Here is a 22,182-nt window from a genome sequence, read left to right on the forward strand (position 1 = left end):
AGTTTTGATGCTATCATGACTTTTGCTTGTTTTGCAAGCAAATTTAATCTCACATGAATCCTATGTGTATCCTGCATAAATACCTAGAAGAATGCCATCTTCTTTAAGAGTGTAGAATACGCTTTTCAGGAATAACTGAAAAGATTGTAATATCTCTCCAGAGCAATAATTCCTAGAAATTCAAAAATTGTTTAATAAAGGAACTTTAACAGACCTTTTACAAAAGAAAATGTGTGTGTCCATTATTCTTTGAGCCAGGGCAATTTGAAGGATAAAGCTGAATACAGTAAAAATTGACATTTCTTTTCTCTCATTATCTGACAGTCAAACAGTCAAGACATTACGTCTACATTTACTACTGAGGAGCTTACTTTTTTTTTTTTTTTTTTTTTTTTAGTGACAGACATGATAGATGGTATGATATATGGTATTAGTTAAGAAAAGTATAAAAATTTGAAGATCAGTTCTGGAAGTCTTACATTAGTCTTTAGATTCACAGAATAACAACTTGCTTGAACAAAATGCTAATGCAATGATGTTTTCACTGGCAGATTCACCAAGGACATTTCTTTTTGTTTTGCAAATGCCAGTATGCTGGTCTTTGTTCATGGATGTTGACATAATGACAAAGTTTATGAAAATGGTACTTCTAAATCTCTGCTGAGCTTTGTGTCTGTAAAGCCTCAGGGACGTATTTTCTTCCCTGAGTGAATTCAGAAATCTCCATGGAAAAATCAGTGGATCCCTCACATGCAATCTTGGAAAGATTCTTCCACAGGAATACACTCAGATGGGATTTTTCAAGGAGCCTAAAGGAATTAAGTGCCTTGTTTATATATATGTGCAAAATTGCATTGTCAATCAGTACTTTCATCCCACAGCTGTTAGAGAAGATAGCAAAGCTCTCCTTTGATGCATAGATGCCCTGTAACTTAAATCACAGTTTGGGAGAACACATATGTCAGTCGGGCTTGGCTGATCAAATTACTGACTACACTGGCTCCATATACATATTACTTTTTAAAAGTTGTTATCAGGCAAACAAAAACTGTGGCCTCTCCCTCTTTATCTCATTTTGCAGAGTGAGAATGAAAGGTGAGGACTGTAAGAGAGAAGTTCACTTGGAGCTCAGCAGTGCTTGGAGTTAGCACTGGATACTTTTTTGCTCTGCTAATGTTTTTTAATAGAATACAAGTCAGTAATACCTTGCATATGCTGGATTAGTAAAGCAACAGTGCACAGTGCTGCCAGAACAATCTCTTCAATGTGATTCTCTTGTTTCAATCCCTCCTCTGTTTGCTCTGATATTGCCAAAGCTGAAATACTGACAATGCTGGGGAGTACAAAGGGGGAGGTGGGAAAGGAGATAGGGGAGTACAAAAAAGCCAACAACATAAAAAACACAAAACACTAAAAAACTAAGAGTGATTCTGAGATGCTGATACAGTGCAGAGAGATCTTTAGTCCTCAAATGATTTAAGTCACACTGTAAAGATCCATTTAAAATGTGCTGTTCCCATTTACATAGGTGGGAAATAATGTTTTGCTGCTGTTCCATCTGTTTTCTGTCCTTTTCCTCTGTTGTTCTTCTCCCCCCCCTACTCATTTCATTAGTGTCTGATCATCTGAAGGACTTGCAAGCTAATAGGTGTGCATGAGACTAGCACTGACAAGCACAAGTAACTGGCCTTTTCATTTTTTCTTTTGAGTGCTTGTGGATTAGCTGTCACTCTTTCTGGTATTTATACCACTGGCACCGATGAAGACATTAGGCTTACTGCCTGAGAGCCTGTCCATTTAGGGAAAGGGTTTTTTGGTTGGTTGGTTGGTTGGTGTTTGTTGGTGTTTGTTGTTTTGGTTTTTTGGTTTGTTTGTTGTTGTGTTGTTTTTTTTTTTTCTAATACTGCAACAAAAGTACTGGTTTCCACTAATAAAATAAGGAGCAAACAAGAGCTTCAGTAATTATAGCACAAATGAAAACCCAAAGATAATTTAGAGTGCTGTGTCCTTCCACTGTTGTGCTGCTGGATGGGTCAGTTATTGAACTCCAACTATAATCCCTATGAACCAGGAAACATTTTCCATTAGGCTCTACAGAAAGTAAGGTTTTTTGCATTTGGACAGTTCCAGGAAGGAGGCAGGATGCTGGGGCTCCTATGAGCTAGCCAAAATATGTGTATTTACACAGGGGGCTTCTTGAATGAAATACGTCTTCTTGTACAGCTCACAATCCAGTCCATTCTGTAACTATTTGGAAGGCATACCTGAATACACTATGCTAATTTTGGATTTATCTCAGGCTACTCTCAGCATCCAGTTTAAGCAGTTGATTTAAGTTCTCTCCAAATTAATAGTTTTTGTTTTCTGTTGATGGCAGCTACACAATGCAATGCAATCCAATATGCGCATGTTTACAAGTAGGTGGTTATATCAGTAAGTGTCTATACAGAAGCAGTCATAGATCATTGATAAATGCAAGAATAAATTTTTCCATGTCTAATTATCAGTCGTGTTTAATATGTAGCTAACTTGATTTATTTTTAAAGGGTCTATTACATTTCAGGATTTTTCATGAATCAGCAAAATGAAGCAGGTTAACTCTCTGTACTAAAATGAGATATGTTGATGTATCAGATAGTTTAATCACATGCCTAATTTTAAGAGCAAAAACAGTCTCATGTCCCATGCCCTTAAAAGAAAAGGGAGTACTGAAGAACTTACTTGGCTTGCAGTGGTAAACATACATAATTTTCTTTCACAGAATCACAGAATCATTGAGGTTGGAAGGGAGCACTTGAGATCATCCAGTCCAACCCCTCTGCTCAAGAAGGGTCAGCTGGAGCAGACTGTCCAGGACCATGTCCAGTCAGATTTTGCATATCTCCACAGATGGAAATACCATAGCCTCCCTGGGCTATCTGTTCCAATCTTTGCAGAAATTCCCATTGCTATTAATTGTTAAATAATGTAGTGCAGCATGTGGTAAGAGTGAAGCTAGGATATAATCATATTTTTTCAAACCTAAGAAATAATGCCTTCAAATTCATGCAAGATGACTTGATAGAAACAAGACATTTTTAAAAAAAAAAAAAAAAAAAAAAAAAAAAAAGACCCAAATCTACATATCTGAACCTCACCTTGCTCTCAGAAAAATATATTATAAGGTATAATGGAAGTGCAGATCATTGTGGTTTTTTTTTTTTGGTTGGTTGGTTGGTTTTTATTTGTTTGTTTTGTTGTTAGGTGGTTGTGATTTTTGTTTTGTTTTGTTTTGTTTTTGTTTTGTGTTTTTTTTTTTTTTTTCATTGTCTATATTTCCTGTGTTTTTGGAGCTTGGCTGGTAGGCATAGTAGCTCCAAACAAACCTTTCAAAATAAAATGTGTGGCTTAGAATGGGAGAGGGTTTTCACCTGTGTGAGGTTAGTTTTCTCCTTTTTATTATTTTTTTTTCCCCTAGTATTTATGTTGGTTCTTCACATATCATATTTCTGTCACATATGGGAATAAACAATGCATGTGAACTTCCTTACTGATGTGTGCAATATAACTGGTACTTTGATGGCAAGCAGTTTTACTTATTCTTCAATTCCTATGGACATTTAGGAACATTGTATGGATTTGTAACATTCCACAGAGGTTGTAGGCCCATGAAATATATCCACAAACATTTTTATATTACAGATATGTGAGCTATATTATTCTTGTAGTAAATAATAAAATACAATTCAATTGAAAATCATTTAATTGATGATAATTTTAGGTAATTCTTTGTGCATGAATGTGGCAAGGTGAAAACTGATGACAAAATATACATGGAACTTTGCAAGATTTTGTGAAAAATGTTTCTTTTATGAGAAATGAGAACAAAACATATATATTCTAAAGAGAAATATGCTAAAACCAAAGAATGAAGTGTTCATTTGGGCAGTAAGTCTTATAGCCAGAAGTACAGATGATAAAATCTTTGCTGAAATTAAATATGTAGTGACAACACTAGATCTATAAAATTTGCTTTGCAACAGCCAACTGAACTATGTGACAAAAAAAGAACCAACAGAAAAAGTGGAGTTGCTAGGAGAAACAAAACCAGAAGTCTTAGAAACCAGGAAATGTTTTTCCACTCTAAAAGGGACAAAGGTGAACTAGCAAGTGTGTCTAAAGCAGGGATTTTATTATGTTCATACCAATTCTTTCAGCATTATGCAAGTGATCCTGAACACATGGAGAGTGAGAGGATAACCACAGAGGGAGTTTATGGCATGATGCCAGCTATGAGACAAGCAATCCCAGATCTAAAGGTACCAGCACAACTACAAGAGTCTGTGGAAGTACAACAAATTCTTTACAGCAGAAGTAAAGTAGAAGTACTACTTCTAACAGCTGCTGAATGGTACTGGTTGAAGGCTTACTGAGGCATTGGGCAGGATGAAATGTTAGAGAAAGTAACTAGACTGTGGCTTGTGGATGGTAGCAGAAATGCCAGCTGTAGGCTATAGAAAAAGCCAGTCTGAATCTGTGTGAGTGAATCTTCCTTAAAAGAAGGAAGAGGGAAGACTTGGGCACAAAACTTTTTGGAGTGCAAGATTTTATTGAGGAATAAAGGCAAACCTGCTTGTTTCTCTCTCTCTCTCTCTCTTTTTTTTTTTTTTTCTTCCTTCTGTATTCATAGAGTTACTGTTAACAAATTAATTACAATTGAAATAATCTTTTTTAATTATTTATTTTTCCTGAAATGCAAAATAAATGGGAAGGATCATTCCCTCTCTTGACCATTCTCAGGTCTTTCAAGTAGCCTTCAGCCCTCAACAATGAATTGCCACTGTGTGTAATCACTTTGGGTTGAAAGCAACAGGAACATCAACATAAATATTCAAAATCACAGATAGTGTTGAAAACTGCTCTCTAGCTACCCCAGCACTGTGTGTCACAAAACAAAGATGATTCACCCCAACTTTCTCCACTCAAAAGTATGGAGCAATTTAAGCTTTCCAAACTCACAGAATTTTGTGAGGAAAGATCCAGCTAACAAATTCCTACACAACCAAAGCAAAGCCAGTAAGTTCTTCCACTGTCGTTCCTTTGATATTTCGTACACTGTAATAACACATCTCCCATTTTCTCTCGGAAGTATTTGATAGGTTATATGAGGCTTCAGCCTGGTAAAGGGGCAATACTCTTGAGGTGGCTACGTGTATAAACAAACCTGTCTTGGGCCTACATTTATTGCCTGAATGTTTACCTTGCCTTGTATGTTTAGTGAAAGGATGACCAAAGGATTTTCTCCTTCTAGGATTGCTTGGTTAGGTAAAAGCCATTAATTCAGTCATGTGTGTGAATTCAGTGTGTGAATTCAGTGAAAATACTCAGTTTCTGTAAGTGACAGCCATTATTTTTTCCAACATATATCAAAGGAAGAGTAATCTTGAGTTCCTGAAACTTATTGGACCTCCCTTAAAAAGAGACTTTTTAAAAAGTAAAGGGCTTCTCATTAGATATTTTCATCTGGAATATGTATTGTTAATATTTTTTGTATCTATCCTTACTTGATTGAAAATTTACAGCAGATAAACATTTTCAAAATGCTTTCCACTTATTGTACATTCTTCTAGCACATAAGGCACAATTTATATTTTAAGATTGATTCCAGAGAGGAGGAAAGAAATGCTTTCTTGTCATCATTTTCCTATCTTTCCCATTTCTGCTTTTTTTTTTTTTTTTTTTTTTTTCTTTTTTTTCTTTTCACCCCATAGGGTTATTTGAAATTTATCATACATTTTAGGAGCTGTTTCCTCAAAACAGCTGCTCCTAATAGCTATTCTTGTTAGATATTCCAAACAAGGTTAGCCTAAGCATTAGTCTTGATTTAGTTTATCTCCTTTCAAAGTAAACTTTGTTGCAGTGGGTTCAGTGCATCTGACTTTTATGCCACCTGTGTTTTTCAGATAAATGATCCTCTTTTGGGAGAGTCTTGCAGTGAAAGATAGATGCCTTTCAAATTTTATGATTTCCAAGATATTGATAGGTAGAGCTACTCATGCAGAACAGTCATTCTGTCAACTTATGGGGTAAATTAGGGATATGAAATGATCTCTGGTTGTTCCTAAAAGGAATCCAGTACCAAGGATGTTCAGGATGTGATTGTATAATAAATCTAATCTGGAGCTCAGAGACCATGTTCTACAGTGGACATTGTTGTTAACAGTGTTTTTTGAACTGAAGATTTCTCTGGTTTAACTGCTGTTTCAGACTAAGAACGTGTTGTGGCAGAAGCAATTCTGTGGTGAAATCCTTCCTGTCAGACTTCTCTACATATGTGAGTTAGCTATTGATGATATTGTTATGATAGACTCATGCACAACATTTCTTATAAGTTGTTATTTTCTAAGATTTTATTTCTGTCTAAAGTCAGTATCACTTCTTCTTTAGTGGAGCAGTTTAGTTATGCATCAGAAGATAAATACAGAACATCTTTGGAAGGCAGAGTCTTTCCTCTACCAGAACAATGCAGTGTTTTTCTATAACCCCCCATGTGTCACTCAAAACTTTCCTTTAAAGTACCCAGTCTGTCCTCTAGCTAGCGTGACTACAGGCATTTGCACTTATGTTTTTCAGAAAGTGTTGCCATATACCATTTTATCTTTCATGAGCAAAAATTATTCTCATCATTGGGAATTCAGAATATTTCCCATAGAAAATTATCTCCTTACAAAGTCCAGAGAAGGATTTTTCTTCTCCCAAGTAGAGTTTGTTGCTGTTGTTCAAGTAGTGATTCTTCTGGATTTTCATTTTTGCTGTTGTTGTTTTTGGAGGGGAGGAGGTGGAAGGGGGGAATTTTCAAAGACAGAAGAGTGAATTCTGTCTGTGAGAGAAAATCAGTGAGGCCTCTGTCTCTCAATAATTTTCACTGAGAGTTGATGTTTCGAGTGAATAAGCTTATGAGTCTCCTCTAAGTCTTTGAAAACCTTTCACATGATTCATTCTTTGTGCATCCATCTCCTTGGCACTGCTGCTTTTCAAACCTTTATAGAAACACACATTTGAACCTGGAAGAAATATATGCTCTATAGTCAACTCCTAATTGTCCTACTAGACCCATCTCATTAAATCTAATGTCTTAATATCCACCTATATCTTAGCCTTCAAACATATAACATGATCTTCAGCTGTGAAACTGCTACTAACTGTACAAGATCAGATTTCACTGCATCTTGCACAAGAGATCTTCAGGGGAAAGTTAACTAAGATAGACTAAGTTTAGATAACTAAGTTATCTTAAAAAAAGGGTTTTAATGATTGAGTAAATAACGCTGATCTTGGTGAGCCACAGGTTCAAAGCACCTGACATATACTATCTCACCATTTTTCTGAAACAGAGAGTTGGGTTTTATACCACTTCTCACCACCAATGTAATTTTCCCCAAAACTGGTGAACAAAGGACATGAGTTTTCTCTTCAGGCATCAGAGCATTTGGACTAACATGTCATTAACCCAATTGTCATTCTGCTTCTTCAGATGTGAAACCAGTGTGAAACCAGTGACTGGGTCCCATATTATCCATGGTCTTAGCAATCATAAAGCAGTGAAAATTATGAAGTGTTTGCTGGTGGAAGAAAGTTCCTCCACAGGATGAACAGTAGTCTCACAAGTCTTTGTGGACAGCAGCAGAAAAAATTGCATCCTGGGCCTGGCCAAATAAATTCTCACTATAGATAGTTGTACAAATACCATCTTTTCATTAAATGACAGCTCTGTGTATAGCTTCTGGAGATTTAAAATATGCAAAATTATATTTTAGGAAAAATCTGACTTTTTATTAAATACCTGCTGATAAATAGTAAATCACTCCTCCAAATGACGTATTAAAGAAAATACTGTCCCTTTAAACAAGTGACAGAATAACAGAGCTGGAAATATGCCATCATTGCGACTAAGAATTCTGTTCCAAAACATAAATTTAAACATCTGAAATGCCATTCTATTTAAAAAATTGCATGTTGATAATGTGGTAATCTAGGCTAACAGCACAAGTATTAACAAGTTTTATTTCTTTATATATATACATACCCATACATACACATATATAAACACAACAGCTGTCAAAATGAAAACAAAACGAAGCAGTCAAATATAAAATTGATGAGTACACACAAGGAGTTAGTGAAAAAACAATTCATAAACCTGACTCACTTTGGTTGAAGAATAATGATTTAAGATATGACATTAAAACTGAAATATTTTCTTTTGCTCTTGAATCAATTAGTCAAAGCATACTGTTAAAAGACAAACACACCACTCATTAAAAATAATGCTTCAGGAAGGAAACACTTCCCTTCCCTCTCAGCATTAAATTCAATACTGTCAGATGACAAAGGGATGGTCGGTGAAGTCTTATAGTAGTTGGTTTGTTAATTCCTTCTGTGGTACTTGAAATGCCAGAGACTCATAGTCATACAGGAGAGAACTGTGTGAAGCTGGACTAACATTAAGTGGATTTGGCCATGTATTTACTATGGACTACTTCTTCCTCTATGGTGGCTAGGTCAGGCACTTGCAGAAATCCTCAATGCTTTATTGTACAGTAATCCTCAGGGATGACATGACACTTTTTTTTTTTTTTTTTTTTTTTTCTTTACCTCTTTGCTTAGTTACATATAAAGGCAAGAACTGCCTCTGTCAAAAGCCATATATTACAGAGGGAACTTAAAAAAGTATTCAGAAATGGGTATAGGGAAGAGTCTGTTAGATGCCCAGAAACATGAATGAAACATTTTCCTACAGTGGATACATTGCATCAGGCTTCTTGAACTCAGTAAAGTAGGAAATGTTCCTAAAATAGCATGTAAAACTTAACAGATACAATTGGTCCAATTCAGATCAGACATAAAAGGGAGCAGACAGAGGGAGCAAGCAACACTGTCTTGTGATCATGCTAGATAGTCTAAGATGGTATCACTTATATAGCAAAGTGATTGGAGAACAGAGCTGAAACAGGAAAATTGACTTGGGAGAAGAGAAAAGCAGAGCATAATGCATGATTCTTACAGTTTTTGGAAGAGAGGCAGATGGGAAAGAAAATAAGCTCTATATAGGCCAGAGGCAGAGCCTTGAAATGTTTGACTGTTCAGTGAGTACCTCTGTGGGTTATATCAACTTTTTCTTTACACAAAGCCAAATTCAATGACACAGTCTCATGGACCAAATTTGGCTTATGGGCTACCATGCGAAGAAACCTGGCACAAAGATGTGAAAATGTGCAGATGTGAAAATGTTTGTCGTGCCAGTTAGAGCTGCAGATAGGTGCAACTGACTTTGCAAATCACCTTACACTTTTGCTGAGGAATACATCTTTTCTTTACTAATCTCTGGAGCTGGGATATACAAGTCCTTACATTGCTTCCAGACTTACTCATACATGACACAAGTTGCAAGTTTTACTCTATCTAAGTTATGAACCAATAAATTATATAGACTTAAAAATAAAAATAAAATCTGAATGTGTCTTCAAAGATAAGAAGAATATTTCTTCAAGTATTACATTAATTAATGTTATGCAAATAATGTATGTTAATGAAACAGAGCAGTAAGAATGAAAGGAAATGTAACAGGTGAGCGTGAAAGTCTTGGAAAAGTATGTCCTTTGTAAATGTGAGACTTATCAAAGGCAAATAGAGAAGCTGTGGAAGTTCAGTGGAAGCTCTGTAATTTTTTTTCTTTAGTATATGTTGTCATATACTAAATATACTTGAATATTGTCATATACTTGTATAGTGTCAGTGGAAACATTAAGACTAGTAAACATAAAGGAAAGTGTTCATATTGCAACTTAAATTGTTAAAATTTGAAGTATTTCTTACAAAATTAAAAGAATTGATTTAAGAATTACTATATCTTGTTCTTAATCTCAGCTGTATAGCTTCCATTATGATGTTTCAACAATGCATGGAGGGATCTTTCATTTGGTACAGCATTGCCTCTGATAGGGTGAATTAAATCTTCCTGTGGTGGATGTTGCCTGTTACTGGATGGAAACATTTATTAGGTCTAGTATGTAACGCTCCAACAGACAATGAAAAAAATAAGCAATTTATTACAATCAGAAGAAAAAACAAAAACATTGCACAGTGTTACTTATTTGCATAGTTATCATTAATCCATGGAGGATATAAAAATTCACTTTAAATGCATGCGCAGCTGTACAAGTGTCTATGCATTCTGAAATCAATATAAGTGCCTGTATATATAATCAATAGCACCTCTCCCATAAAAACTGTCCAAATAAATTTTTACCAATACATTTGTAGTATCAGAAGTCACATTCCTAAATAGTATCACATATTAATTTCTTTACTAGTAAAATTTATTAAGTAGTTCATAAAAAGCATTTACTGTATAGTGACTTATAAATTGATTCTGGCATTTATATTAAAGTAGCACTGCAGAATGTCCTTGATTTGCTTTGCCTTGAGTATCTGGGAGATGGACTGGAACAAACCATATGTTTTGTAGAATTCCAAATATGTGTTGCATCTTGTAGCCATCAGACACTATGAGGCAAAGCATAGTTCTTTCTCCTGTGCCCATGAAGAGCCCCAAAGAAGCAGCAGCCAAACAGAAAGGCACTTGTCCTCATGCTGTCCTGGTTCAGAAATTCTCATTTTGCAGTTGACAAGCCCTCCTGGAGCTATTCAGCAAGCACATGCTTGCACCAAAATACGAGAGTTTTGTTATTCTTTACATATGAGGAGTTAAAGACAATACATGAAGTGATGAGTCTCAAACAACAAAGTAAAATGGTAGCACTAGAGCATCAAGAGGTGAATTCCCAGGCCATGCATTTTAAACTGAGCTTGACATTGTGAATGAATTTAAGCAAGGGGCCTGAGGGGACCAATACCAGGCACAATTAGACTGCATTAGAATATTGAGCTATATTGTACAGCATATGAAATTCATTCAGAGCTCTGTGAAATGGTAAGAGGAATCTTGTTTTTAAGCTTGATGTTGAATGAGCAACTAGACTGCCTGATTGTGAGTAAAACTGACAGTATGTTCTCAGATGAAAGTTTTGTTTGGGTTTCTAAGTGACATTCTGCCTCAATAAGAAAGAAGAGTTTCTTCCCCCAGAACAAGTGATGGCTTGGTGCTAACAAGACAAGACAAAAACTTCATGGTAGTTATTCAGCTTTAGAACTCATCAAAATTTGTAATTTCCATTTCGTTCAAAGTTGTTATTCCAATATTTTGCTTTCCAAAATGGAATAAAATGCCAAGTAATCATTCTTTCTCTGAAATCAAGCAGATGGGAGATGGGATGTCCAAGTGGCATTTGGATAAAAACCTTAATAATATGCTTTAAATTTTGGTTAGCCCTGAAGTGGTCAAGCAGTCGGACTCAAAAATCTTTGTAGTCCCTTGCAACTGAATTATTCTATTCTATTGTAAAACAGTGTAGAGAGATAGTTCTTTTCAGAACTACATGACAGTCCAAGAGCAATACTACTCCTTCTCCTGTTTCATTAATGGACTAATACACTGATTTTGAATCTGTGGTTTGGAAAATGAATCACAGATTAAGTGTGATATGATTTATTTATTTTTTTTTTTTTTTGTAAGGCAGGAATATAGCAGTGGGAGTGTGCTCTGAATGAATTGTTTATATTGTCTGCCAACAATTACTTGTATTTGCAATTCACCATTATTGATATTGATAAATTAGAATTATATATTGAAAAATGGCATGACATCTGTTCTATGGGGGCAGAGGAATGTTGATATGAGAGCCCCTTCTAACAAAAAACAATTGATATATATGTGCAAGCACTTTTATAGCTTTGCCAAACAACATAAAAGTGTTATTTTGGATTTACCATCAGGAAATAAAACTTAAATTGAAGTAAGGTTTTAATAATGGCAGAAAATCCCAATGCTTTTCATGTCACCAATAAAAAGTACACATCCCAGTAAACATGAAGCCTTAAAGTTTCAGTATTACTTTGTATACAGAATTAAGAATTTTATTTACTCTAGCAAATTCCTGTCTGTGTTACTGCCACAAGAAAATGAAGAAGAATCACTATTCCCTTTATTGTCTTTGTTATATTTTAATGGCAATTGTTGATAGAAACACTGACTTCAACATAGCCTTTTAAATGTGCCTGTAGGAGCTCAGTTCTGAATTCTTCTTGTTGCCACCTCTCTGTCTTGAACCTTCAGTGATGTTTTAACTCAGTAAAGATTCAGCTCACAGTTTGTGGCAGTTTCAGAACACACAGATTTTATAGTGTTCAGGCCTCAGAAGCATAATCCTGAATACTCAGTTGAGTCAAGTTATGTTTATTGAATTTTGAAATACAGATGAAAAATGGTGTTTGTTTTTTTTTTTTTTTTTTCCTTTTTCTTTTTTTCTTCCTCATTTTAAAATGTCATATCTGTGGCCAAATCCTACTTCTCCTGCTAATTTGATTCAGCTCGTCAACTTTTATGGGGAAAAACAAACCAGGTTTGGCCAGTGGGCACATAATGTTGAAAACCTAACAATTCCAACTCTATCAAGCTTTACATTTTTGCATGAACGTAGTCTGCAGGGCAGAATTTTTTTTTTCCATCCAATTTTTGTCATCCACCATTGCTTTTAGCCTCATACAGCCCATTTTTGTTTCTTTTAAAGACTAATTCATCTCTCTCAGTGCTGGCACTGGCTCCTGCTTTAGCTCATTCTATGACAGATGAAGGTGATGCAGCCAGTACCTTTTTCAGAAGCAAGTCTCCTTGTTCAGTGTGATTCTTGTTTCTCTCTCTGTGGAAAACAAAATCTACTTACAAGTGCCTTCAAAGGAAGACAAAGCCGTCTCTTCCTTCTCCTCATCATTAATATAAAAGAGAACATCTGAGTGGAGTGAGAGGTTCTTGGGAGAAGATAAAGGATGATTCTACTAAAAATATTCAACACCCTCTTTTTCCCCTGTAAATCAGGTTGTATGAAAACATTTTTCTTTCTAAAAAGCAAATGTGATGATTGTCTAATCTAGAATTAAAATAATTTTAAGCATTTTGGACAAAGAGGAAAGCATGTTACCCAACTTGTGAACAGAATATGCAGGTGAGAAGATGTGATCTGGTGATCTCTGTCTGCTAAGGTGCTTATCAAATTTAACATGCAAATCAGCATAGTATAGTTGTTAACACTGATGAGGATCACCTCTTCTCTTGGAAGCTGCAAAATGGAGTTAAAATACAGTATTTGAAGTCACCTCTATAAATAACATTGATAGCTATTCTTCTATCCTGATGCAGCAAAACATTTTTAGTGGTAGGTGATGGAAAGGAGAACATAGTGTTTATCCTACCACCTCTCTGCTGCATTTTTTTTTTCATCCTGGGACTAGATGGTAGCCTATACCCTGCTTTCTTCTCTGTCTCTTAATGCAGAGAAGGAAAAAGGAACACTTCTCTTGTGTTTCTTTTCCTGAGTTCTAGGAGAAAGGAATAACATCAGTCCATGGAAGAAAGGTGGAATTGGATTTGAGACAAAAGTCGGGTGTTGGCTTAGAAAGTATGAAATGAAGTGATACGGGATGAGGAAAAGCAGGGGTTTATGTTCTAGGGCACTGTGTTATCTGATATAAGGACTATTAACCAAAAAAAAAAAATATTTGGAACTGCAATATAAAAATATTGTGTGGTCTGAAAACCCAGTAAGAGCTAGCAGACAGGAAAATCAGTCCAAAGGAAATGTCTTAATATGTCAGGTATTAGCCTTGTGCTTTCTGGTGTCAGACTCATGGTTTTTGATAACTGCGACAGGTTAACCCATTGTTTTACTTAATCCTCAGATTGCCAGAGAAGGGGAGTGCTGAAGAAAAAACATAGTCAAACAACCGATGGTTTCTGTCCTGGGAGATGTGAGGAACTGAGATAGTTTCTCTTCCAGATCCGGAGAAATTTTGAACTCCCAGCCAGTTTTCATATTATGTATGGTCATTTCTTGTTGTGCAGCAAGTCTGGGTAAAATTGTGCTAGAAACTTTGAAGAACTAGTTCAGGGCTGGGGAAAACTGAGTATTCTCACTCAGGCTGTTTACTTCATCTGATGCTCTGGTTTATGGGTGTAATGGAGGATTGATTTTATCATGTTGGAAAATCTGGAAAGTAAATTGAAATCCCATATGAAATGTCAGGGTACTGAGTTACAAACAGGCCAGTTTGAAGTCAAAGTTTAGATGCTGTAGATTTCTGTGCATGTATAGGTAGGACCTGTCCTGCTTTTCAGATTAGCTCCCCCAGGTACATTGGAAAAAGGAGCAGAGCTAATGTGTTTTAGGGTTTATACAAATCAGAATTTGTTCAAGTTGATATTGTAGTTGTGAATCTAGGAATCTTTTAAAACTCACAGTATAGGTCCTAGGTGATTTATGTCTTAGGTGTTTTTTGGGGGGAAGTAAAATACTTAGAAATATTGCACATTAGCCATGCATAAAATTTTATATGCTTTCATTTTAGGTCTGATAAACTGATTTGTGTATGATCTGAGTGCTCCCATTGTTTTAAAGTAATCATCCCTGGTTATCATTTTGCCTTTTTCATCACTTTAAAAAAAAACACTATTCCCAAACAAAAATAGCAATTCTCTCATCTTCTGGGGCAACATGCAAATGAACTGCTGACTCATAAGTGCTTGTATTTTGCAGAGATTGCCAGCCTGAGAGAAAGAGAGAGAGACTGTAACATTTTGTAGCTTTTGAATTTTGTGGACGTCACTTGCTAATACTTATGTGGGGTTTATGTCAGTGAAGGAGTCAGTATTTTATCCTCTAGGCCTTCCACTTAAAAAATTAATTTGTGATTAATTGTTGTATGCTTCCATTATTGCAATGTAAATGGATTTTAAAAGCCTTTTGACAAAAAGATGCTCCTTGGGGTATTTTAAATACAGTAGCTGTGGAGCACTCTGTATTTTTATTTTCTGTATTTTATATTCATAGAGATTGAAAAATCAACTTCAGTTAGGGTCACAGGATAACAACATCAGTTCTGTTCTTCTCCAAAGTTTGATTTTCTATTTGTGTTTAAGAAGCTGACAACCATATCTGAAACTCATTGATTATCTGCTTATAATAGCTCATCATCTTGACGGAACAGATCAACAAGCCTTTTTCACTTTGTTGGATGTATTCCAAATAGCAGCAACATAGGGCCAAAGGTATTTGAAATTTAATCAGAATAATTATAATCTGTTTCATTTAATCAGGGAAAAAAAAAAAAAAGAAAGAAAAAAAAAAAAGGAAGAAGTATTTAAAGAATATTTTGTATTCTACTTAAATTGATCCTGATTTTAGATAGAATGAATTGTTTGATGGAATAAAATTCATTTCTTTGTGATGGAATATACTGAGATTTTTATGTAGACAGAATTTAGTCCTTTCAAGAGTCTGCATTTGATCACAAAAGAGTGAAATGATACTTCAAAAATGGATCTGACAAATAAGATATTTGTATATGAACAGGCCCACTGAGTTACCTCTGATTTTTGAAGGACTTTCAAAAAGCAAAGGAGAAAGAAATTTAATGCTTTGCCATTTATTTCAGGAAACAAGTTTTTGAGCCATGTGCTGTGAATGACTCAGATCTGGATGTTTGAATTTCTTATCAATATTTTGACAGAAAGGATGTAATACACAATCTTAAAATCAGTTTAAGTGGTGGGCCAGGATACCTGTGAATATGGCTGAAAGACGCGTTTCATCCTACTGTCACTTGGTTGTGGTACATGAGTGCATCAAAAAGCAGCTGTGAAATTTGGGTCTAACAGAAAAATATTTTGCCTGATGAAATAATTTTAGTGCTCAGTCCTCTAATGTTAGTAATGTATCACCATTGTGTACAAATCTAGAGAAATTTTGATACCAGTATTTCTACCCCAAATAAGCATTTGGAACTCAGGAAATCATGGCTGAAATGAAACCAGTAGGCATTCTGATATTGATGCCAATGAAGATGAGTTTGGGTCTAAATATTATGGTTATTCACACTCTGTAGCCATCTTGGCATGGCTGAACAGCTTAGCTCCTCTGCAACTGATGTGACAATGAAAATGAACTAACCAGATTTTTGCTGTGCTGGACCACTATTACATCATCATACTCCGAGAATCCTACCAAGAAAAAGCATGTGAGCTTATCTTTCAGTTTTACATGAGCCAACTTCCCTTTAGAGACTTTCAGTTAAAAGATAGAAAGAAATATTTACCAAAGGCTACTGATAAAATCTACACTTTCATTTTTTTAATTATTATTATTATTCTAAAATAGGAAAAGGTACAACTTCCCTTCTGGCAAAAAGATGTAAATTATGAATTTTAAGAAAAAAATCCTGCTGCACAGCAGGTTTAGACAGGCAGCTACAGTTGGGGCCTTAAGGCATTCTGTGGCTTCCCTGTGGTAAGCCATGGATCTCATTTATAAAGCTAGGAGAATTCCCACTGTTGCTGCAATCATATGCATGATCCTTCTTCCATCTCACTGCTCCCAGCATCAGTTAAAAAGAAAAATAGGCCAAATGTTGGTTGTTGTTATGTAGTCAGCTATTCAAAAATATAGGAATTGGTATATTTTGCAGGATTTATTTTTTTTCCGAAGATAGAGAATTAAGCTTTTTGTCAGAAATCTAGAAATCTAGAAAGAAAGAGAGAGAGAAAGGAAAGAAAAGAAGGGAAGGGAAGGGAAGGGAAGGGAAGGGAAGGGAAGGGAAGGGAAGGGAAGGGAAGGGAAGGGAAGGGAAGGGAAGGGAAGGGAAGGGAAGGGAAGGGAAGGGAAGGGAAGGGAAGGGAAGGGAAGGGAAGGGAAGGGAAGGGAAGGGAAGGGAAGAAGCAATAAGCTGGTGAATATTATCATTCAGACATGGCAGTATAAACATCAGAATGTATTTCTGGTGAGATTTTTTAGGTAAAGTATTCCCATTCTCCCATGAACTTTAGTTTTCCACATACAGTAAATCCTTTTAAAAAAGGTCTGACTACATACCATGGTCTGTGGTATGGAGCTTGGTGACTTCCTGTCCAAAGTTTGAGCCCGCATCTCTTCTGTTAACAGACCTTGATGGACTCATTTCAGCATGTCCCTTTGATTCCTCTTATTCTTTTGAGACACAGCAAATGTGTGTCAGTGAGTTTCACAGGTCAGGTAAGTTTTGTTGGTAAAAATAGTTTGGCTTCTTTCAAGCCATCCCTTTGAAAATTTGATTTGATATCCCCTCCTTCCTGTATTGTGAAAAAGATTGAGTACCTGTTCCATACTTACCTTCTGTGGGTGTTTCATGATGCAGTAAACCTCTGCCTTCTCCCTTTCCTTTTCCTTTCTCCTTTTTCCTACCATTTATTTTTCATTGTTAAAAGAGTGCTAGTCTGCTGCTTTTTGCCCTCTGCAGAAGCTCTTTCAGAAATTTCATTGTGCCTGCTGCCCTCCCGTGTAGAAGCAGGGAAAAATCTAGAGTGGAAGGAACCTCTGGAGATCACCTGAACCACCAGCAGTTGAGAGCTGGGTTTTGAACTGGGTTACCCATTGCCCCCCAAAAAACAAGTCCTGAATATGTCAAGCAAGGAAGACTCTGCCACTTCCCTGGACAAGCTACTCCAAAGTTTTGTTGTTCTTACAGTGAAGAACATTTTATTATTTGCAGATGCAATTTCTTTTTGAAGCTCCCTATGCCCTTTGATTCTTATCCTGCATTGTGTCCTTGTGAAGAGTACCTCCATCTCCTCTATAACTTTGGGAGAATGTGATTAGACTCTGTCTTGCCCCTTCTCTTCTCTAGTTGAGCAAGCTGAATTCCTTCAACCTTTCACCACACATCAAGGTCTTCAACACTTTAATTATCTTGAGGGCCCTCCACTGGATCATATCCAACATTTCACTGTGTCTTTTGTACTGGAGATTGAAAACCGGATATGTTAATCTAGGTGTGACCTAATAAATGCCAAGGAGAATGAAACAGTGCAAATTTTTTCTGTTGGTTCTACTCATGCTGATGCAGTCCAGGTTCCATTTTTTTTTCTTTGATACAAGGATGCACTTCCTGCTTATGTGTAACTTATTATTCACTGAGACTCCCAGGTCCTTTCTAGGTGAGATATACCGGAGCCAGTAAATCACTGGCTTGGGATTATTCCCTCCCAGATGTAGGATATTACAATTGTCTTTGTTAAAACTCATTCAGTTTGTTTTCACCCAGTTCACCCAGCCTGTTGAGGTCTCTATGGTGTAGTGTATAATATATATGTTGTCAAGTCTTGCTCTGTTCTTTCTCACAGAGTGGGGAGCAGAACTGTGTGCATCGGTGAAAGTATGGGTCCAGGCTAGTTCTGCACAATAGCGTAATGCATAATAATAATAATAATAATAATAATAATAATAATAATAATAATAATATCAATAATACTATTGATATATTAATATGTTTCATTATTGCTATTATTCTTGTTATTATTATTTTTTATCTGTTGCATTGATGACTATCAGTAGTGTTATATATGTCTTTTTGACCACCTGTGCAGATCCATCTGGATCTTTTCACAGAACTGTCTGGTGATTCTGATGTTTGTTTCTTCAACAACATATCAAGGTCAGACACACAGGTGTGTTTTAATAGTTAGAGGATATTTTCTTCTTTCCATATATTTCTTTGACTGTATCAACAATTAATATCATCTATTGTTTTATTGTCTAGTTTTTCAACTTGGAAAAGAAACAAGTGAGATGGGGTGTATTTAAATTAGTTAAATACAAAAAGGTAATGTTAAACAAGAACAAGTATTCAGTATTTCTCACAATGCAAGAAGCAGGAACTGTCATAAGAAGTTGCAGAAATTTAAAATATAAGGAAATACTTTCTTTCTAAAATATTTTAGATGATAAAGCTATGCATGATTTGGATATACATTTGAAAAAAATATTTTGAAGTGATCTCTCAAGAGTGAGTAAGGGCAAAACAGTCCAGACTTAGGAAGTCCCCAAACCATTGATTACTAAAATTTCTTAATTTTCTTTACTAAAATGATTTTTTTTATTATTATTATTTTTTTTAAGGCTCTCAGAGATTTGGATGTTTTTCTTACCTCTAAAACAGGGCTCTGGTATTTCAACATTTCATCTATTTTAAAACAAATCATGGTGAGAAAGTCCATTGCAAATATCCAAACAAAAGTGTACAGAACTTTGTTGGAAAGATTTGTAAGCAACAGCTCCTATACAAGTACTTGTAGGCTTAGTAGGACAAACCAAGTCAGTGACCAAAATATGGAGCAAGATTTTCCAAATTCCCTGAAGTCTGAGATGAAGAATCAATATATTATTATAATAATTACTATTATTATTATTATTTAATAAATGCTGGAGGAGAGTCCACAGACTGTATTTCTGAACAGTGTGTGGCTGAAAACAGAAATAACTAGTGATGGTTACATGGCTTTATGTTTTATTCTAGAGATGTTACACATAGCAATAGGACGAGGGGAAATGACATCAAGTTGTACCAGGGGAGGTTTGGGTTGGATATTAGGAGAAATTTCTTTAATGAATGCGTTTTGCAGCATTGGGATAGGCTGCCCAGCAAAGTGGTTGAGTCAGCATCCTTAGAGGTCTTCAAGAAACATGTAGATTTAAAACTTAGTAGCATGGTGGTGGACTTCAGTACTAGGTTAAAGGTTGGACTAGATGATTTTAGACATCTTTTCCAGCCTGAATGATTCTATGATTCTATAGAAAATTTACATCCTGTGTCTTCCTTTTCTGTTTACACAGAGCACCACTACATTTTTTAAACTGCCTTGTTCTTTTCCACAGGTTCATTCTCTTGTTTTCTAGATATTTGTTTCTTATCCTTTGGCATGCTTTCCTATTAAGAGGGTTTCAGTTGTAGAAATTTTGATGCTAGAATTTCTGGCAAGTTGTTATATTTTCTTGTTTCACTAGCAAAACATGGAAGTACAACCTTGGTCTGAATATGTTGCAGTTTGTTCTGGGATACAGATTGAAGAGTCCTTATGGTTTGGGATTGAGATATTCTCTCTCACCTGCTTCCTCATCTGCTTTGCTAGCAAAGAGGGTGAAGATGAGATCAAACACTTTCAGTATGTACTGCTATTTTTGGCCCTATGTTACCACAAGTGTTTCTGTGAGGAACTGGCCTGGGTTAAAATCACAAAGGCTGCCAGAACAGGAAGGTCCCAAACTACTTTTGGTAGCATCTGTGCCATCTTAAAGTGTTAAAACTATAGCTTAAACAGGCTTTATTCGCTAATATTTTGTCCTGTTTTCAGTTAGAACAGAATTTTCTTCCTAGTAGCTGGTGGAATGCTGTGTTTTGGCTTGGGATGAGAAGAGTGCTGATAACACCCCGATGTTTTAATTGTTGCAGAGCAGTGCTTATACCAAGCCAAGGACATCTCAGCCTTTTGCTCTGTCCTGCCAACAGGCAGGCTGGGGGTGCAGTAAGAGCTGGGAGGGGACAGACCCAGGACAGGTGACCCAAACTAGCCAAAGGGGTATTCCATACCATCTGACGTCATGCTAAACAATATATAGGGGTGGCTAGCCGGGGGAGGGGGCCGGACTGCTCGGGGTTAGGCTGGGCATCGGTCAGCGGGTGGTGAGCAATTGCATTGTGCATCACTTGTTTGTACACATTATTAGTAGTAGTACTATTATCACCATTGTATTATTATTATTGTTGTTGTTGTTATTATTATTATTTTCCTGTCTTATTAAACTGTCTTTATCTCAGCTCACGGGCTTCACTTTCCATTTCTCTCCCCCGTCCCAGAGAGGGAGGGGGAGGGTGAGCGAACGGCTGCGTGGTTTAGCTGCCGGCCGGGTTAAACCACAACAATTTGCAACTCCAATGAACAGCTTTTACATTTCCAAAGGGTTACCTAACAGGGTACTCACATATGTATATGTGTCAAAACTGGTCCCTTGAACTGGTACTGTACATCTACATCTGTTAATTTTTGGTTTTCTTTTCTGACCTTTGATAGGGAAATAAAAAAGGGGTCTTTAACAGTAAAGCATGTAAGACCTCAAAAAGCAGTGTATAAGAGGTTACTTTGTAATTCGTTCCCCCATGAAACTGCTTGAATGTTCCCCATTGAGCTACTTGTTAGTGTAGAAGTCAGCTTCTTGCTAAACAAAATGGTATCAGTAAGTGCTTGTTAGCTGAAGAGATGGCCTGTAACTGCACATTTAAGTTAATTTTAGCAACTATTCAGACAAGTTCTCACCTCCTCCCCTTCACAGATATCTTCTAATTCCCTAGGAAAAGGACTGTAAAAAAAATGAAAAGGGTGTTTCCAATTAGTGTGGCTTTCACACATTTAAATTCTGTCACTCTCTGCCAGATAATTGAATAAAATGAGATACATTCTTTTGATCTTTGTAGAGATGATATAGGCTGTAGATATTGTTTCGTTATACAGTTCATGTTGACACAGATAGTATTATGCCACTTACAGCTTCTTTGGCATGGCTCTGGAATCGAGTGTTCAGCAGTGATTAATGACCAAGAGTACACAGACCTACTGTTGAGCTTAGGATCTCTCTAATCTCTGCTCCTGTTCTTTCTTTCATTTCCAGCAGTTGTAAATGTGGCTTCTGTGAACACAGCTTTTCTGGGACTTTTCCTACAGTTTGTACTGCCAGCAGTTATCATAGTGGTAGCATAGAGCTAATGATCATTAAAATATCAATTGTCTTATTTCTTACTCGTTATTTTATCTTTTCTTTTTTATTTAGAGTTTAACACAGAAAATACTTTTAAACATGCGCTAGGCTTTTTTCAGTCATTGCACCCTGTACAATCAATTAATACCTTTTGATATGTTATGCCGATTAAGTGATATGTGTGTTAACATAAATATTTAATTGTTAAAGTAGAGATCGCTTTGTCCTAAAGCTTTAATTAAATTAGATGTTTTCAGATGATTGCCAAGATGAAACAGTCCATTATGAACATTTGCCACTGCAGGAGATTTCTGCTTATTGAAAGACAAAAGTAATTTGATCTAGGATTGTTGCAAACTGTATGAGTCCTTGATACTGATAAGGAATTCTCCCTCTTTTAACCTTGCTATGTACCATAGTAATGAATTTATGAATCTTTAAAGTCGGTCACATCACTAAAGTGAGGATATAC

At 36.1% G+C, this 22,182-nt stretch overlaps 1 protein-coding gene across 12 annotated transcripts in view; it reads left to right on the forward strand.

Moving 5' to 3' along the window:
• The window catches only part of LOC311433109 (poly(rC)-binding protein 3-like), a 511,482-nt gene that overhangs the window by 69,875 nt on the left and 419,425 nt on the right, over positions 1-22,182 (forward strand). For 5 of the 12 annotated variants that reach the window (XM_084511839.1, XM_084511837.1, XM_084511836.1 and 2 more), the window contains exon 1: positions 20,605-20,640. The exons of 1 other annotated variant lie outside the window; for it this stretch is intronic. The gene's annotated coding sequence lies outside the window, so the exon portion shown is untranslated. Of the gene's footprint in view, positions 1-20,603; positions 20,641-22,182 lie in introns of those variants that run through there. 6 more of the 12 variants (XM_084511817.1, XM_084511825.1, XM_084511827.1 and 3 more) reach the window with 6 other exon arrangements.

The sequence above is a fragment of the Aythya ferina genome (genome assembly GCF_964211825.1).
Source record: "Aythya ferina genome assembly, chromosome: 2".
Classification (NCBI taxonomy): domain Eukaryota; kingdom Metazoa; phylum Chordata; class Aves; order Anseriformes; family Anatidae; genus Aythya; species Aythya ferina.